The sequence below is a fragment of the Lemur catta genome, chromosome 18 (genome assembly GCF_020740605.2).
Source record: "Lemur catta isolate mLemCat1 chromosome 18, mLemCat1.pri, whole genome shotgun sequence".
Lineage (NCBI taxonomy): Eukaryota > Metazoa > Chordata > Mammalia > Primates > Lemuridae > Lemur > Lemur catta.
Window position 1 is genome coordinate 43876018 of NC_059145.1, and position 12108 is coordinate 43888125.

Here is a 12108-nt window from a genome sequence, read left to right on the forward strand (position 1 = left end):
TGGCGACCGTTGCCGGAGCAGCGCTCGCCGCCGGCCGGAGGCGGTGTCGGAGCCGCGGCCGTCCTGGAAGCGGAGAGCGGAGAGGCCGCCGTAAGTGCCGGGGAGGGCGCAGGGGCCCGGGCCGGAGCGGGGGGAGCCCGCAGGCCCCGGGGCGCGGACCGGACCCCGCGCGCACACGCTGCCCGGACGCCGCCTCGTGCCGGGCGCCCAGCCAGGCGGGGCTTCCCTTGGTCGGGCGAATCGTCACTCCCGCCGCTTCCAGGCAGACACCCCCTTTCCGTCAAGCGCAAGGGTTAGCGAGGCGCCCAGGGCGGGTCGCCTGCCCAGAGCCGGACAGGAGACGGCGCGGTGAGACCTCGGACTCGGGGCCGCGGGGCCCGCGCTCTCCGGGGCCTCGGACGCCGAGCCCTCTCGCACCGGCCGAGAGGCGGAACCAGAACTGCTCGACCGGCGGTGGTGCCACTCCCGTCCCCCGGGCCGCCTTCCAGGACTGGGCCCCGCGGGGCTGGGGACTCGGAAGAGGGAGTCTCGCTCAAAGCGGACTCCAGCCTGGCGCACCGCACATCGCCCCACTCGCGTCCCAAACCCACCCCTGCGTAGACGCTGGCCTGTCCGACCGGTGTTTAGGGCGCCAAGCTGGGTATTCGGGGCGTCTCCCCCACCTCCCGGACCCCAGGCTGTTGCTGGGAATACGCGAAGAGAGCATCGTAAAAAATAAATAAATAAATAAATGCAAGAAAGAGGGAGAGAGAAGGGAAAGGAAAGAAAGAAAGTGGCAGGCTGATGGGGCCAGGGAGGCGCATTCAGCAGGGGCCTCAGTCCTTCACTGGGCCCTGGCTTCTAGTCACTCGGCAGCCTGAGTGGTACCCACAGCACTCCTGAGTGGGTACCACTGTCCCCACCCCATGGCTCTACGTTCTACCTGAGCAGAGAGTTCTTTCCATGCAGCTTTAGCCTTAAACCAAAAAATATATATAATAATAATTAATTAATTAATAGAATCAAAGCAGTTTTAGATTTACAGAAGCATTGGACAGAAAATACAGAATTCTTTTATATATTCCCTATTCCCATTTCCTCTCTTATTAACGTCTTGCATTGGTGTGGTACATTTGTTATTGAAAAACCTACATTGATACGTTATTACTAACTCAAATCCATAGTTCACTTTAGGGTTCATTGTTTTATGTTTTACAGGTCTATGGGTTTTGCTAAATGCACAATGCCATGAATCCACCATTAAAGTATCATACAGAACAGTTTCATTGCCCTAAAAACCTCCTGTGCTGTCCTATTCATTCCTACCACCCCACCACCACTGATCTTTTTTACTTTTCTATTATTAATATTTTGCTTTTTCCATAATGTCATACAGTTGCAGTCATGCAGTAGGTAGCCTTTTCAGACTGGCTTCTTCTTTTAGCAATATGCAATTAAGATTCCTTCATGTCTTTTCACAGCTTGGTAGCTCATTTCTTTTTATTACTGATTAATATTCCCTATGTAAGTGTACCAGTTTATCTATTCACCTATTGCAGTACATCTTGGTAGTTTCTGAATTTTGGCAATTTTGAATAAAGCTGCTATGAACATTTCATGTGCAGGTTTTTTTTGTTGTTTTGTTTTGTTGAGACAGAGTCTCACTCTGTCGCCCTGGGTATAGTGCAGTTACCATCATCGTAGCTCACTGCAACCTGAACCACCTTGTATACCTAGAATAATTCCTACATGGTCATGACATATATTTCTTTTTACATATTGTTGGGTTCAATTTGCGAGCATTTTGTCTAGGATTTTTACATCTATGTTCATGAGAGATATTGGTCTGTAGTTCTTTTCTTATAATGTCTTTGTCTGTTTTGGGTGTTAGGGTAATGTGACCTCATCGAATGAGTTAGAAAGTCTTACCTCTGTTCTATTTTCTGGAACAGATTCTAGAGAATTGATATCCTTCGTTAAGTGTTGGGTGGAATTTACCAATGAAACCATCTAGGCCTGATGCTTTTTGTTTTGGAAAGTTATTAATTATTGATTCAATTTCTTTCATAGAGATAGGCCTATTCAGATTATCTATGTTTCTTTGTGTAAGTTTTGGCAGATTATGTCCTTCAAGAAATTGATCTATTTCATCTAGGTTAGCAAATTTGTGGCATGTAGTTGTTCTTTTATTATTATTTAAATGTCCATGGAATCAGTAGTGATGGTCCCTCTTTCATTTCTGATATTAGTGATTTGTGCTTTCTCTATATATATTCTTTATTTTTTGGTTAGCCTGGCTAGGGGTTTATCTGTTTTATTGATCTTTTCAAAGAACCAGCTTTTGATTTCGTTGGCTTTCTTTATTGTTTTCCTGTTTTCAATGTCATTGATTTCTGCTCTGATTTTTTTTCTTCTACTTACTTTGGATTCAATTTCCCCTTCTTTTTTAGTTTCCTAAGGTGGAAGCTTAGGTTATTGATTTAGATCTTGTTTCTTTTCTATTGGATGCATTCAATACGATAAATTTTCTTCTAATCACTACTTTCATGGCATTCTACAAATTTTGATAGATTGTTATTTTCATTTGATTCAAAATATTTTAAAATTTCTCTTGAGACTTCTTTGATATGTTATTTAAAAGTGAATTGTTTAATCTCCAAATATTTGGGGATTTCCATCTATTTTGCTGTTATTAATTTCAAGATAAATTCCATTTTTGTCTATGAACATACTTTGTATGATGTCTTTTTAAAAATCTTTGTTAAGATGTGTGTTATGTGTGTATCACAGAATGTGGTCTATTTTGGTGAATGTTCCATGTGAGCTTGAGAAAAATGTGTATTCTGCTGTTGCTGAATGAAGTATTCTATACATGTCAATTAGTTCCAGTTGGTTGATGGTGCTGTTCAATTCAACTGTATCTTTACTGATTTTTTGCCTGCTGCATATGTTACACATTTTAATATTGTTCCACAGTTCTTGGATATTCTCTGCTGGTTTTTTTTTGTTTGTTTGTTTTTGTTTTTCGTTCTTTTTGCCATTGCATTTCAGTTTGGGAGGTTTCTTTTGTCCTGTCTTCAAGCTCACTGATTCTTTCCTGACTGTATCCGGTCTACAGATGAGCCCATCAAAGGCATTCTTCATTTCTGTTACAGTGTTTCTGATTTCTTCCATTTCCCTTTGATTATTTCTTTCAGTTTCCATCTCTCTGCTTATATTACCCATCTGTTTTTGCATGTTTTCCACTTTTTACATTAGAGCTTTTAGCATGTTAATCATAGTTATTTTAAATTCTCAGTCTGAATAATTCCAAAATCTCTTTCATATGATTCTGGTTTTGATGCTTGCTTTGTCTTTTAAGACTGTGTTTTTTGCCTTTTATAATAGCATGCATTGTAATTTTTTTCTTTTTTGCTGAAATCCAGACATGATTTATCAGGTAATAGGACCTGAGGTACAGAGGCCTTTAGTGTGAGATTTTACTTATATCTGGCTAAGAGATAGGCTATGTTTACTATTTGCTGTAGCTCTGGTGTCAGAGGCTAAAATTTCCTATAGTGTCCTTGTTTTTTGTTTCCTCTCCTGTCTTTGGGTTTTCCTAGAGACTCCTTAAAAAGGGTCTGAGGCTTACAAGTTCTTTTAGCTGCAATCCTGCTATTATACAGGAACCCTATTGATGTGGTAGTAAAGTGTGGAGGGAGGAGAAATGCCATATGATTAGGTCTCTGTATTTTAGTGAGGCTGAGTTGGGTATTGTCTGTTAAGGTCTGTTAACTTTGGTACACCCCAGTCAGCTAGCCTCTGATAAAATAGCCTCCCTTGAGGGCAGGCCTTGTTAAAGAGTAGAGAACTTTGGGCATATTTCAAAAGGGTTACTTTTCTCCTTCCTCTGCCAGAAGCATGAGGAGATTTTTTTCCTCTGATCTTCACAGTGAGAACCTGGTAGGGCTCCTGGAAGTAAAAATTATGAAAGTGTGATGGCCCCCTAAGACTGGACGCCTTGGAGTTTTAAACTCCCAAGCTAGTCTACGCTGGAGCATCCAGCAATTCATCAATCACAGTTTAGTGTTCCTGCTGATTCTGGCTGTAGCCATAAACTGCATCATGTAAGCTGTGATTCCCCGGATTCACCTGTCTCTCTAGTTTTCAGGGCAGCAGTCTGCCCTGTATCTCAATTCTCTGATGGATCTAAGTTCCACTGATTTTCAGTTAACAATGTTCAGCTTGTTTAGCTTTTTTCTTGTCATGAGGTTGGAAGTAACAACTTCTAAACTCTTTACATGTCAGATCAGAAACCAAAAGTTCTGTTCAGCCTTAACTTCTCTGTGCCTCAGATTCTACTACTTAAGTCCAGAGGAAATAGCAAGACCTGGCCCTGCCCCAGAGCACCACAGGTAGAAGACACAAAATGTCATTAAGAATGATTTTAAAGGATTATGCTTTTTAAAGCATTTGTTACAATTACTTGTGGATAGCCTATTCACAGATATAGTAGCTGGTTACCAAGAATGGTTGACTAAAGGAAGGCCAAATTTATTCATTTATTCCAGAAATATTTATTGAGTACCTGGTATGTGCCAAGTACTGTTACAGGTGCTATAATACAACATGAAAAAAAATGATAACAATGTGTGTCCTCAGGTAGCTTACATGCCAGTGGGAGAAAACAGATAATAAATAGGTAAAATATGCTGTATGTCAGATGGCAAAAAGTGTGATGAAGAAAAATAAATCTGGGCAGGAAAGTTCAGAGGGTAGAAGCAGGGAAGGGGATGCAGCATTAAATAGGATGGCCAGGGAAGGTCTCCCAGAGAAGATGCCCTTTTAGTAGAGACCTGCCCGAGGTCAGGGAAGGAGCCATGTGAATACCTGGGGAAGAATGTTCCAGCAGAGGGAACATTCAGTGCAAAAGGCTGTCAGTTTGATGCATTCTTGAAAATGAGGGGTGGGTTGGGAGGGGAACCAGGTTACACTGGGCCCTCGTTTTGTGCTGAAGTGGGCATGGTCTGAGTTATGTGTTAGGAGATTAATGTGTAGAGAACAGACTATGGGATGAGGGCAAGGGCAGATGCAGGGACATGAATCAGGTGGTTATGGTAATGATCCAAGTAGATGATGGTTCTTGGTCCAGGGTGGTTTAGGTGGATAAGATGAGAAGTGTTCAGATTCTAGATATATTTTAAAGGTAGAATCAAGAGAATTTGCTGATGGATTGGATGTGCAAGAGGTGTAGGGGGACAGATCTTTAGTCACTGCTAGTCTTCATTTTTGCCATAGGACTGTTGTACAGCAGCTCACAAAAAGCAAGTGTAATCCTGTGTGCACCCTCTGGACTTCCCCAACACCTCAGGATAAAGTCTAGGGCTCCTTAGCTAGGCAGATCTGACCCCCCTTCCAGTGCCTCCCCAAATCTCCGCCTTGCCTTCTGGCTACCCTTAACCCTTCTCACCCACACTCATCACATTCTCTCTGCAAGTGCTCTTCTTCTGGCAGGAGAGCCCTCTGCCCTGACTCAGGCACCCTCCCTCCCCGACCCCAGGCTAATTTCTCCAGCACTCAGCTTCAAGTTGACTGAGGCACCTGCCTCTCCTGCAGCATCTGTCTCCCCAGCCAGCCTCTCAGAGCATTTACCTCCCCTTATTCTCAATCCCAGCTGAACATTAGACTCACTTGGGAAACTTTAAAAATAGATGCCCTGGCCGCAGCCCAGACCAATTAAATCCAAACCTCCACTGGCCTCAGGCGTAGCACAGAGCAGATGCTAATACGCTGGGAGCGGATGGACTACAGGTGTCCTCTTAGTGCAGGCATGATTGTCTCCGCGAGGCTTGACTGGGCCAAGGACACCACTTTCCATACAGTGAAAATGATAATCATTTCCATGTATTCTCTCACTTAATCCTCACAACCTCCCGGTGAAGTTCATAACTATCATCATCCCATTTTACCGATGAGGATACTGAAGCAAAGAGGTTAAGTAATGTTCCCAGGGTACAGTGTACATCCAAGAAGCATCAGTTCCCCAGTGACTTCAAGTGCAAGTCGAGAGTAGAAAAGGAAAAAAACTTTATGAGTTACTGTGTTCATTCATTCAATGACATTCCTACAAACATTAATTGAAGGCCTATTCTGAACAAGATGCTGAGAATTAATAAATGAATAAAACATAAGACCCCTGCCCTTAAGAGGTCTCTTTGTAAAGGGAAGGAATGTAATAAAATCATAGATCATTATAATACATTGAGATCAAGGGATGCCCTAGTGATTGTGGGGGTCCACAGACTACCCTGTGGGGAATCCTAAAGGCTAAGCGGGAGTTAGTGGGAAGGCAAAGGGCTGGGGTGGGGAGGCCTGGGGATGAAGGCATCCCAGGCTTGGAGTGGCTGAAGCCAGCCTCTGAGATACCTCCAGGTTTAATCCTTAGCCGGAGTCACAAACCCAAACATCTGCAGGGGTTTATAGGAAATGAAAGTGGGTGAATTCAGCAGGTATAAGAAAAAAAAAAAACAACACTTACATGCAATGGTAATGGGCAGCTGATGTGCCCACTGCAGCATCTGGAAGTGGCAGGGACAGGGGTTGAATGGAAAGAACGCACCCAGCCCAGAGGGGACTTCCTCTGCCCTGCAGCTGCTGTCCATGTGGGACAGTGGGCCCAGCATTGCCAGCTCTGTAAACTTTCATAAAACAGGCTGGAAATCTGTATTTAATTGAAATCTAAAAGTCTTTCAATGTTGGCAACAAATTCAAATCCTAACATAGCATTCCATGAGTCAAACAAAAATGCCTGTGGGGTGTGTTAAATTTAGCCTAAAGTTGCCTCCTTGTATATTTGAAGTTTGGCCTAACAGTTTCTCTGTACATAGTGAACTGTAGCCTAACTGGATGTGTAAACAGACTGTAACCTACTCTTGTACCGATCACAGGTGGCCAACTGTTCAAACCGTGTTCAAAGAAGGCAAGTGCTGAGTTGTAACCATCCCAGCTGTTTCTGTGCCTCACTTCAGTTTTCTGAACATCACTTTCCTTTTCCAGTCCATAAATGTTATGCGACCATGTGGCAGCCCTGGGGTCACTCTGAATCTATTCTGGTTCTGGGGGCTGCCCGATTTGCCAATCATTCTTTGCTCAATTAAACTCTGTTAAATTTAATTGGTCTAAAGTTTTTCTTCTGACAGATGGATACAGCCTTGGGCCAGCCAGAGTGCCCCCTGTGAATCCTGGCAGGGTCTTGCAGAGGCAGGAGCCACTTAGATCTGGTTTTAGAAAGGTCTCAGATGGTCACTGGGATTAGAGGGACAAAGGCGGGACCCAGGGTGCTAGGGTGGCTAGAGAGATGGAGAGGCACTGGGAGGACACCTCTGGAGCAGGCAGGGAATGGGATGCAGAGGAGGTGACCTTGTGATGTAAAGGCAGTAGGTGCAGAGGCGAGAGGCAGGTGTGTTGTGGGGCTTGGTCACTGTGGGCCCAGCAGCCAGGAAGGCTTTCTGCTGGTGTGTCACAAGCATCACTGTGAGGGACAGCAAGGAAGAGGGGGAAGGGAGTCCTCAAGGGAGACCAACAGGAAGAAAGAAAATAATTTTTGTTTCTATCAAACCATAGATGGCAAAGTATTTTCGTACTGCCCTTTGCATTTGGCATTCACAGCACATCCATGGCCTCCATGTCATCATCTCCTGCTTATTGAAGAAAGGACTGAGGCCCAGAGAGGTCTAGAAACTTTTTAGACACACACAGGTGGCAGAAAGCCAAGCCAACCCAGGTGCTATGTTGGCTCAGGCCAGGCCACCCATGCAGTAGCCCAGACCAGCAGTGCCCTACCAGTGCCGGGCTGTGCCCTACCAATGACATCAGGACCCCTGGGCATGCTGCTTGGGTGTCAGTATCTTTAGAGCTCCCCAGGTGATCCCAGTGTGACCCACTGGGACATCCAGTGAGAACTGCTTCTTTATGTGCTGGTCACAGCCTCCAGTTTGTTTTCCTGACTCGCTGTCGACCCAGAATGGTTATTAATAGCTCTTCCTTTCATTCTCCAAGGTAACCCAGTTTAGAAAGTGAAGAATATGTTTGTCCTTTTTATAATCTGCAAAAAGTAGGGAATCACAGGATAAATTTATTTTTAAACTGTATTAGTTACACTTTCAAATAATAGCCTCAATAGGGTTTTCTTCAATCTCTAGACAGCTTTTCAGGTGAAATTGCTCTAAATTGTGTTGGCACACTAATGGCCTACAGTCCAAATCCATCACATTGCCTGTTTTGGTAATAAAGTTTCATTTATTGGCTTATAAAAGTTATAAGCCAATAAATATATAACACTTATGTAAGTTATAAGTGTTAGACAGTAACAGCCACACTCATTCATGTACGTATGTCTCTGGCTACTGTCTGCTATAGCGGTAGAGTAGCAGTTATGACAGAATTCATATGGCCCAAAAGCCCAAATATCTACTGTCTGGCCCTCTACAGAAAAGGTTTGCTGACCCCTGCCTAAATTTAAAACACGGAGTCCGGTTAAGTCACATTATATCCTTGTGTATCCCGTCTTTTTGGAGACCCTGTGGTGGCTATGGCTGTTACACATTCAGCAGAAGAGTCCAGGAGTTCCTGTAGTTTGAGGGTCCCTGGGACCACTGTCAGTTTTAATGATTTGCTAGAACTCAGAAAAGCCATTGCACTCACAGTTACTGTTTATTACAATGAAATAATACAGATCAAAATTAGCGAAGAAGGGGCACACAGGGCAGGGTCCGGGAGACACCAGGCACAAGCTTCCCGTTGGCCTCTCCCCGTGGAGTCAAGCGGACAGTGCTTACTTCTCCCAGAAACAACGTGTGGCAGCACACACTGAGTGTCACCAGTGAGGGAAGCTCACCCGAGCCTTGGGGTCCAGGGCTTTTATTGGGAGATGGTCACATAGGCAGCCCCTCTAGAGGTCAAGTTGATACCACATATGGGGGTCCAAGGCCCCCAGATGTAAAAAGACAAACAGGAGGAGGAATAGTCCAAGGGCTTAGAGGTCATCGCTTAGGAACAGGTCAAGTGCCTAACCTTTCTTTGGAATGTTCAGGGTGTGGACAACCCGGACTTCCTGAGTTAATTCTTTACGGTAGAGAGAGCAGAGCTACCTGGTAAGGAGCTCCAACATAACACCAGCTGCTGCTTTTGCTTGACTTTTGTCTGACTCGTGGCTCAGTCCACAGCACATTAGAACCACCTGGGCAGCACTTAAACAGCCCCATGCCTGGTGTCCCTTTCAGACTAATTAAATTGGATTATCTAGGGGTGGGGCCTGGGCCATCAGTATTTTTAGATTGTATCCCTTGGGATTCAATATTGAGACAAGTTTTAGAGCCACTGGGTACAGGCTCTGGGACTGCCCCTGTGGTCAAGGTAGAGATAAGCACAGTGGGAAGGTCTAGATAGAGCAGTTGAGGGTGTTTGGGCCGGGACAGTATTCCTGCTGGGGGGGTCAGGAAAGGACCATGGTATTTGTGCTCGTGTGGGAGGACTGGCAAGATTTAAGTCTTGGGGGAGAGGGAGGTTTAGGGAAAGAGGAGCAAGTTGACAAAATTAGCTAGAACTCAGCATTGTGAAAGAGAAAACAGACTAGAAGGAGAGACTGAGGCCAAATCCCCCAAATCCTTTAATGCTGTTGGACTTGGTTTTGTGACTGATGGGCGTCTGCTGAACCTTTTGGCACAGGGGCCTAGCACCGTGCTTCAGAGAAACTATCCCTCAGTGAATGCAGGCTGGACCGCACATGGGGTAAGGAGGAGTGGGGGCAGCGAGGGCAGTAGGGCCCTATTTGATGAGATCTGGGGACAAAACCATCATTTGTTCACCAAGTAGTCATTTCATGTCTACAACATACCAGGCCCTGTGTTATAGGCACTGAGGATACAGCCATGAACAACACTCAGTGCCTGCCATTATGGAGCTGGTGGGGAGGGAGAGAGGCAATCGAGAAGTCAACAGATAAATATGTCACCTGTCAGGTGGCCTGCATGCTACAGAGGAAGACAAAAGAGGGAAAGGGTGTGGGGAGTGAAGGTAGGGATGCCTTTCTACAGTAGGGTGTGAGGGAGGCCTCTGATAAAGTGACATTGGAGAGGAAATGAGTGAGGTGGATGTCTGGGAGAAGACATTCCAGGGAGAGGCAACAGCAAGTGCAAATGCCCTGAGGTGGTTGTGAGCATGGTAATGAGAGCACTGTCAGTGGGAATGGAGGTATGGGGACAGATTTGAGGACAAGATTTACGATTAATCGGATGTTAGGTGGATGATGTGGCTTGAGGTTGGTTTAAGGCAGGGATGCCTAACACTGGCTACACTTTGAAATCTTGTGGGAGGCATTTAAAAATTCCAGTGTCTGTGCTCTATTATTCCATTTATGTGAAATTCAAACAGACAAAACATCAAGAATGTATAAGGGACTCTGACCACTCAGTAATAAGACAATACAATTAAAAATGGGCAAAAATGTGAATAGACACATCACAAAAGAAGATCTACAAATGGGCAGTAAGCACATGAAAAGATGCTCAACATAACTAGTCAGCAGAGAAATGCAAATTAAAACCACATTGAGGTGGGCTGTGGCGGTGAGTGCCTGTAATCCTAGCACTTTGGGAGGCTGAGGTGGTAGGACTGCTTGAGGCCAGGAGTTTGAGACCAGCCTCTACAAAGTGAGATAGTGAGACCCATCTCTACAAAAAATTAATAATTAGCCCGGCATGGTGATGTGTGCCTGTAGTCCCAGCTACTCAGGAGGCTGAGGCAGGAGGATCGCTTGAGCCCAGGAGTTTGAGGTTGCAGTGAGCTATGATTGCACCATTGTACTCTAGCTTGGACGACAGAGCAAGACCCTGTCTCAGGAAAAAAACAAAACCACATTGAGATACTATTATATACCAATGAGAGAGACTACGATTTAGACTGACCATACTAAGTGTTGGGAAGGATGGAGTAACTGAGACTCTTGGTGGGAATGTAAAATGGAACAGCCACTCTGGAAAACAGTTTAGCAATTTCTTACAAAGTTAAACGTAAATTTACATATAACTCAGCATTTTTGCTTCTAGGTATTCACGCAAGAGAAATAAGAACGTACATTTACACAAATACTTTCTTATGCATGCATGTTCATAATGACTTTATTCATAATAGCCCAAACTGGAAACAGCTCAGGTGTCCAATAGCAGGTGAATGTATAAGCAAACGGTAGTTTATCTATATGATGTAATATTCCCCAGCAATAAAAGGGAATGAACTAATGATACATGTAACAATATGGGTGAATCTCAAAAAGGAAGTGCTGAGCAAAAAAGCCAGACACAAAAGACTAACTACTGTATGATTCCAGTTATATGAAATTCTAGAAAAGGCAAAACTGTAGTGAGCAAAAACAGACCAGTTTGCCTAGCATTGGGACTGACAGGGAGACTGACTACAAAAGGTGCAAAAAGGAGCTTTTGGGGGTGATGAAAGTGTTATTTCATGATGTGGTGGTGGTTTACACAGGTGGAAATATTTATCAAAACTCATTTGTACACATAGAGAGTATTTTATTGTATATAAATTATACTTCAATAGAGCTGATTAAAAAGAAAGCAGACAAAACTCATCTTCAATGGCAGAGGTTGGAATAATGGTCACCTTGGGGGTAGTTTCCTGGAGGAGGTACAGAGTAGCCTGCTCGGGGACTGGAAGTGCCCTATGCCTTGATCTGGGAGGTCACCACAGGGCGTGTATCTGTGGGAATATTCATTGAGCTGTGTATGCCCAGGATTTGTGCACTCTACTGTATGTCAATTGTACCTCAATTTAAAAAGAAAAAGAAGTAATGATGAACAAGCTTCATTCCTAGAAAGTGGGATTTAGTTGGTCTGGGGGTGAACCCAGGCGTTACTATATTGTAGGAGTTCCTAGGGGGTTCTATGTTCAGCCACAGTTGAGAGCCACTGATGTAAGGACCAGGCAAGGCTCAGGTGTTGAGTCTGAGTGACGGAGAGTGTTCTGATGCCATATGCAGTTTAGTGGCCTGTTCAGGGCTGGGAGAGGATGCTCAGCTCAGCTTTGGCTTTCAAATGATTTGAAGTGAGGGTGGGGCTTCCGAGCCTCTGCATG

At 44.6% G+C, this 12108-nt stretch overlaps 1 protein-coding gene across 3 annotated transcripts in view; it reads left to right on the plus strand.

The window, feature by feature from the left end:
- CCDC13 (coiled-coil domain containing 13) overlaps positions 1–12108 on the plus strand; it is a 52937-nt gene continuing 40829 nt past the window's right edge. For 2 of the 3 annotated variants that reach the window (XM_045529850.1, XM_045529852.1), the window contains exon 1: positions 25–90. The gene's annotated coding sequence lies outside the window, so the exon portion shown is untranslated. Of the gene's footprint in view, positions 91–12108 lie in introns of all 3 variants that reach the window. The other variant, XM_045529849.1, reaches the window with a different exon arrangement.